The sequence below is a fragment of the Nerophis ophidion genome, linkage group LG08 (genome assembly GCF_033978795.1).
Source record: "Nerophis ophidion isolate RoL-2023_Sa linkage group LG08, RoL_Noph_v1.0, whole genome shotgun sequence".
Classification (NCBI taxonomy): domain Eukaryota; kingdom Metazoa; phylum Chordata; class Actinopteri; order Syngnathiformes; family Syngnathidae; genus Nerophis; species Nerophis ophidion.
The window spans coordinates 73,024-78,812 of record NC_084618.1 but is presented as its reverse complement, the minus strand read 5'-3'; the positions used below and the strand labels follow the sequence as shown (position 1 = coordinate 78,812).

The following is a 5,789-nucleotide window of genomic DNA, read 5'->3' as shown; positions in this document are numbered from 1 at the left end:
GCAGTGTGACTTTGCGGGCCTTGTTACGGAGGTGCCGGGCTTCCCTGGACTCGGGTGGCCAGCTGCGGGACTCGTGGGACTGATTTTGGAACACTTTGAGGACATTCAACTTCTTTCCCAGCTTTTTTCCCCTCCACTTCCAGTTTGACTTTGCGGGGTGCGTTATGGACGTGCTGGGCATCCCGGAACTCGGGCGGCCGGCTGCGGGACATTTTGCCCTCCTCCAAACCCCAGCCCTCTTTGTTTATCATGCCTATTTTCTGCTGGACACACACCCTCTCTTTTGAGCTGCCTCTTTTTTTTAATTTGGATATGATTTATTGATGAATGGATTTGTTTTCCCCTTTTTAAATGATGGTTGATGTCTACCTTTTTAATACTTGCTTCTGGCTGCAGCCGAGACTTACAGTGTGATGCATCCAACCCCAACCCTGGTTTTTGTTTCCCTTAAAAACTTGGGGAAATGGACAGCTTTTGGGGGGGGCACTTCCAGCAAATGGAGGGACCTATTTGGAATTCCCCACCCGGGTGGAGATCCACGGCGAGCCGGCCTTCCTAAAGGGACAGCAACATGGACACTCTGCCATCATTGCAGCTTCTTTTTTTTTGGGGGGCACTCTGTCATATTTCCAGCTTTTTTTCGTGCTGACTTCCAGCAAATAGAGGGACCTGTTTTGAATTCCCTACCCGGGTGTAGATCCACGGCAAGCCGGCCTTCTTAAAGGGACAGGCACCCCCCTGTCCCTTGACACCTGCTTCCCTCCTCGGCGTCACCGAAATCCCACAAAATGACTCAAAATAGGGCCCCAAATGACATCACTCGGTCCGGTTCTTTGGGTCTCACTCGGGGGCTTCTTTGACTCTGGAAGGCATGGTGAACCAAAAGTAGACACTTGGAAAAAATCCCCACTTTACAAGTTGACACTTTGAAAAAAAATCCCGACTATATAAGTTGACACTTGGAAAAAATCCCCACTTTATAAGTTGACACTTGGAAAAAATCCCCACTTTATAAGTTGACACTTGGAAAAAATCCCCACTTTATAAGTTGACACTTAGAAAAAATCCCGACTTTATAAGTTGACACTTAGAAAAAATCCCCACTTTATTTTGGAAAGGTTGGTACACCAAAAGTGGACACTTAGAAAAAATCCCCACTTTATTTTGGAAAGGTTGGTACACCAAAAGTGGACACTTAGAAAAAATCCCGACTTTGACTTTCGCAGGTCTATTACACTAAAAGTTGACACTCTGTCATATTTCCAGCTTTTTTTTGTGCTGACTTCCAGCAGATAGAGGGACCTATTTTGAATTCCCTACCCTGGTGCAGAACCACGGCAAGCCGGCCTTCCTAAAGGCACAGGCACATGGACACTCTGCCATAAGTGCAGCTTTTTCTTCTAAGGGTGCAGCGGCGGCGGAAGTCCACCGGAGGGCTCCAAATCCCCGCTTTCCTTTTTAGGCTTAAAGTGGCTTTTCCCTCCTTAAAAACTTGGGGAAATGGACAGCTTTTTGGGGGGGCACTTCCAGCAAATAGAGGGACCTATTTGGAATTCCCCACCCGGGTGGAGATCCACGGCAAGCCGGCCTTCTTAAAGGGACAGGCACATGGACACTCTGCCATCATTGCAGCTTCTTCTTTTTTTTTTTCCCCTGTCATATTTCCAGCTTTTTTGTGCTGACTTCCAGCAAATAGAGGGACCTGTTTTGAATTCCCTACCCGGGTGTAGATCCACGGCAAGCCGGCCTTCTTAAAGGGACAGGCACCCCCCCTGTCCCTTGACACCTGCTTCCCTCCTCGGCGTCACCGAAATCCACAAAATGACTGAAAATAGGACCCCAAATGACATCACTCGGTCCGGTTTTTTGGGTCTCACTCGGGGGCTTCTTTGACTCTGGAAGGCATGGTGAACCAAAAGTGGACACTTGGGAAAAAAATCCCCACTTTACAGGTTGACACTTGGAAAAAAATCCCCACTTTATAAGTTGACACTTAGAAAAAATCCCGACTATATAAGTTGACACTTAGAAAAAATCCCCACTTTATTTTGGAAGTGTTGGTACACCAAAAGTTGACACTTAGAAAAAATCCCGACTTTATTTTGGAAGGGTTGGTACACCAAAAGTTGACACTTAGAAAAAATCCCGACTTTATTTTGGAAGGGTTGGTACACCAAAAGTTGACACTTAGAAAAAATCCCGACTTTATTTTGGAAGGGTTGGTACACCAAAAGTTGACACTTAGAAAAAATCCCAACTTTTACACTTAGAAAAAATCCAGCTTTTTGTTGCTGACTTCCATCAAATAGAGGGACTTTTTCCATGTTTCTTAACCGGGTGTCGATCCAAGGCGGGTGGGCCTTCTGGAAGCGACACCCTCCTTGACACTTAGAAAAAATCCAGCTTTTTGTTGCTGACTTCCATCAAATAGAGGGACTTTTTCCATGTTTCTTAACCGGGTGTCGATCCAAGGCGGGTGGGCCTTCTGGAAGCGACACCCTCCTTGACACTTAGAAAAAATCCAGCTTTTTGTTGCTGACTTCCATCAAATAGAGGGACTTTTTCCATGTTTCTTAACCGGGTGTCGATCCAAGGCGGGTGGGCCTTCTGGAAGCGACACCCTCCTTGACACTTAGAAAAAATCCAGCTTTTTGTTGCTGACTTCCATCAAATAGAGGGACTTTTTCCATGTTTCTTAACCGGGTGTCGATCCAAGGCAGGTGGGCCTTCTGGAAGCGACCCTCTCCTTCACACTTAGAAAAAATCCAGCTTTTTGTTGCTGACTTCCATTAAATAGAGGGACTTTTTTCATTTTTCTTAACCGGGTGTCGATCCAAGGCGGGTGGGCCTTCTGGAAGCGACACCCTCCTTGACACTTAGAAAAAATCCAGCTTTTTGTTGCTGACTTCCATCAAATAGAGGGACTTTTTCCATGTTTCTTAACCGGGTGTCGATCCAAGGCGGGTGGGCCTTCTGGAAGCGACACCCTCCTTGACACTTAGAAAAAATCCAGCTTTTTGTTGCTGACTTCCATCAAATAGAGGGACTTTTTTCATTTTTCTTAACCGGGTGTCGATCCAAGGCAGGTGGGCCTTCTGGAAGCGACACCCTCCTTGACACTTAGAAAAATTCCAGCTTTTTGTTGCTGACTTCCATTAACTAGAGGGACTTTTTTCATTTTTCTTAACCGGGTGGTGATCCAAGGCAGGTGGGCCTTCTGGAAGCGACACCCTCCTTGACACTTAGAAAAAATCCAGCTTTTTGTTGCTGACTTCCATCAAATAGAGGGACTTTTTTCATTTTTCTTAACCGGGTGTCGATCCAAGGCAGGTGGGCCTTCTGGAAGCGACACCCTCCTTGACACTTAGAAAAAATCCAGCTTTTTGTTGCTGACTTCCATTAACTAGAGGGACTTTTTTCATTTTTCTTAACCGGGTGGTGATCCAAGGCAGGTGGGCCTTCTGGAAGCGACACCCTCCTTGACACTTAGAAAAAATCCAGCTTTTTGTTGCTGACTTCCATCAAATAGAGGGACTTTTTTCATTTTTCTTAACCGGGTGTCGATCCAAGGCAGGTGGGCCTTCTGGAAGCGACACCCTCCTTGACACTTAGAAAAAATCCAGCTTTTTGTTGCTGACTTCCATTAACTAGAGGGACTTTTTTCATTTTTCTTAACCGGGTGGTGATCCAAGGCAGGTGGGCCTTCTGGAAGCGACACCCTCCTTGACACTTAGAAAAATTCCAGCTTTTTGTTGCTGACTTCCATTAACTAGAGGGACTTTTTTCATTTTTCTTAACCGGGTGGTGATCCAAGGCAGGTGGTGGGCCTTCTGGAAGCGACACCCTCCTTGACACTTAGAAAAAATCCAGCTTTTTGTTGCTGACTTCCATCAAATAGAGGGACTTTTTTCATTTTTCTTAACCGGGTGTCGATCCAAGAATGGTGGGCCTTCTGGAAGTGACACCCTCCTTGACACTTAGAAAAATTCCAGCTTTTTGTTGCTGACTTCCATCAAATAGAGGGACCTATTTGGAATTCCCCACCCGGGTGGAGATCCACGGCAAGCCGGCTTTCCTAAAGGGACAGGCACATGGACACTATTCGCAGCTTCTTTTTTTTTTTTGGCACTGACTTCCAGCTAAGGGTGCAGCGGCGGCGGAAGTCCACCGGAGGGCTCCAAATCCCCGCTTTCCTTTTCAGGCTTAAAGTTGCCTTTCCCTCTTTAGAGCCTTGGGCAAATGTACAGCTATATTTTGTGCTGACTTCCAGCAAATAGAGGGACCTATTTTGAATTCCCTACCCGGGTGTAGATCCACGGCAAGCCGGCCTTCTTAAATGGACAGGCACCCCCCTCCCGGAACACCTGCTTCGCTCCTCGGCGTCACCGAAATCCCACAAAATGACTCAAAATAGGGCCCCAAATGACATCACTCGGCCCGGTTGTTTAGGTCTCACTCTGGGGCTTCTATGACCCTGGAGGGCATGGTACAGCAAAAGTGGACACTTAGAAAAAATCCCGACTTTTAAAAGTTGACACTTAGAAAAAATCCCGACTTTATTTTGGAAGGGTTGGTACGCGAAAAGTTGACACTTAGAAAAAATCCCGACTTTGTTTTGGAAGTGTTGGTACTCCAAAAGTTGACACTTAGAAAAAATCCCGACTTTGTTTTGGAAGGGTTGGTACTCCAAAAGTTGACACTTAGAAAAAATCCCGACTTTGTTTTGGAAGGGTTGGTACTCCAAAAGTTGACACTTAGAAAAAATCCCGACTTTGTTTTGGAAGGGTTGGTACTCCAAAAGTTGACACTTAGAAAAAATCCCGACTTTGACACTTAGAAAAATTCCAGCTTTTTTTCCCTCTGACTTCCATTAAATAGAGGGACTTTTTTCATGTTTCTTAGCCGGGTGTCGATCCAAGGCGGGCGGGCCTTCTGGAAGCGACACCCTCCTTGACACTTTGTCATATTTTCAGCTTTTTTGTGCTGACTTCCATTCAATAGAGGGACTTTTTTCATGTTTCTTAACCGGAATGTGATCCAAGGCGGGTGGGCCTTCTGGAATGGACACCCGCCTGGACACTTAGGGTTAGGGTTAGGGTTAGGGTTGGGATTAGGGTTAGGGTTAGCGGGGCGTTCTTGAAGGGACTCCCTCCGGAACACCTTGTCATATTTCCAGCTTTTTTCCTCTGACTTCCATCAAATAGAGGGACTACTTTTGACTTATCGACCCGGCTGGTGATCCAAGGCCGGGGGGCCTCCTGGAAGGGACCCCCGCCTGGACACCTAGGGTTAGGGTTAGGGTTAGGGTTGGGATTAGGGTTAGGGTTAGGGTTAGGGTTAGCCAGCTTTTTGTTGCTGACGGCGGGTGGGCCTTCTGGAAGCGACACCCTCCTAGATACTCTGTCATATTTGCAGCTTTTTGTTGCTGACTTCCATTAAATAGAGGGACTTTTTTCATTTTTCTTAACCGGGTGTCGATCCAAGGCGGGTGGGCCTTCTGTAAGCGACACCCTCCTTGACACTTAGAAAAATTCCAGCTTTTTGTTGCTGACTACCATCACATAGAGGGACTTTTTTCATTTTTCTTAACCGGGTGTCGATCCAAGGCGGGTGGGCCTTCTGTAAGCGACACCCTCCTTGACACTTAGAAAAATTCCAGCTTTTTGTTGCTGACTTCCATTAACTAGAGGGACTTTTTTCATTTTTCTTAACCGGGTGGTGATCCAAGGCGGGCGGGCCTTCTGGAAGCGACACCCTCCTTGACACTTAGAAAAAATCCAGCTTTTTGT

General features: G+C 46.5%; 1 non-coding gene across 1 annotated transcript in view; it reads left to right on the top strand.

Moving 5' to 3' along the window:
- Positions 1–385, top strand: part of LOC133558467 (28S ribosomal RNA) — a 3,990-nt gene extending 3,605 nt beyond the window's left edge. Inside the window, exon 1 of the ribosomal RNA XR_009807949.1 lies at positions 1–385. This exon is cut by the window's left edge and continues 3,605 nt beyond it. This is a non-coding gene — a ribosomal RNA (28S ribosomal RNA).
- Positions 386–5,789: the final 5,404 nt, after the last annotated feature.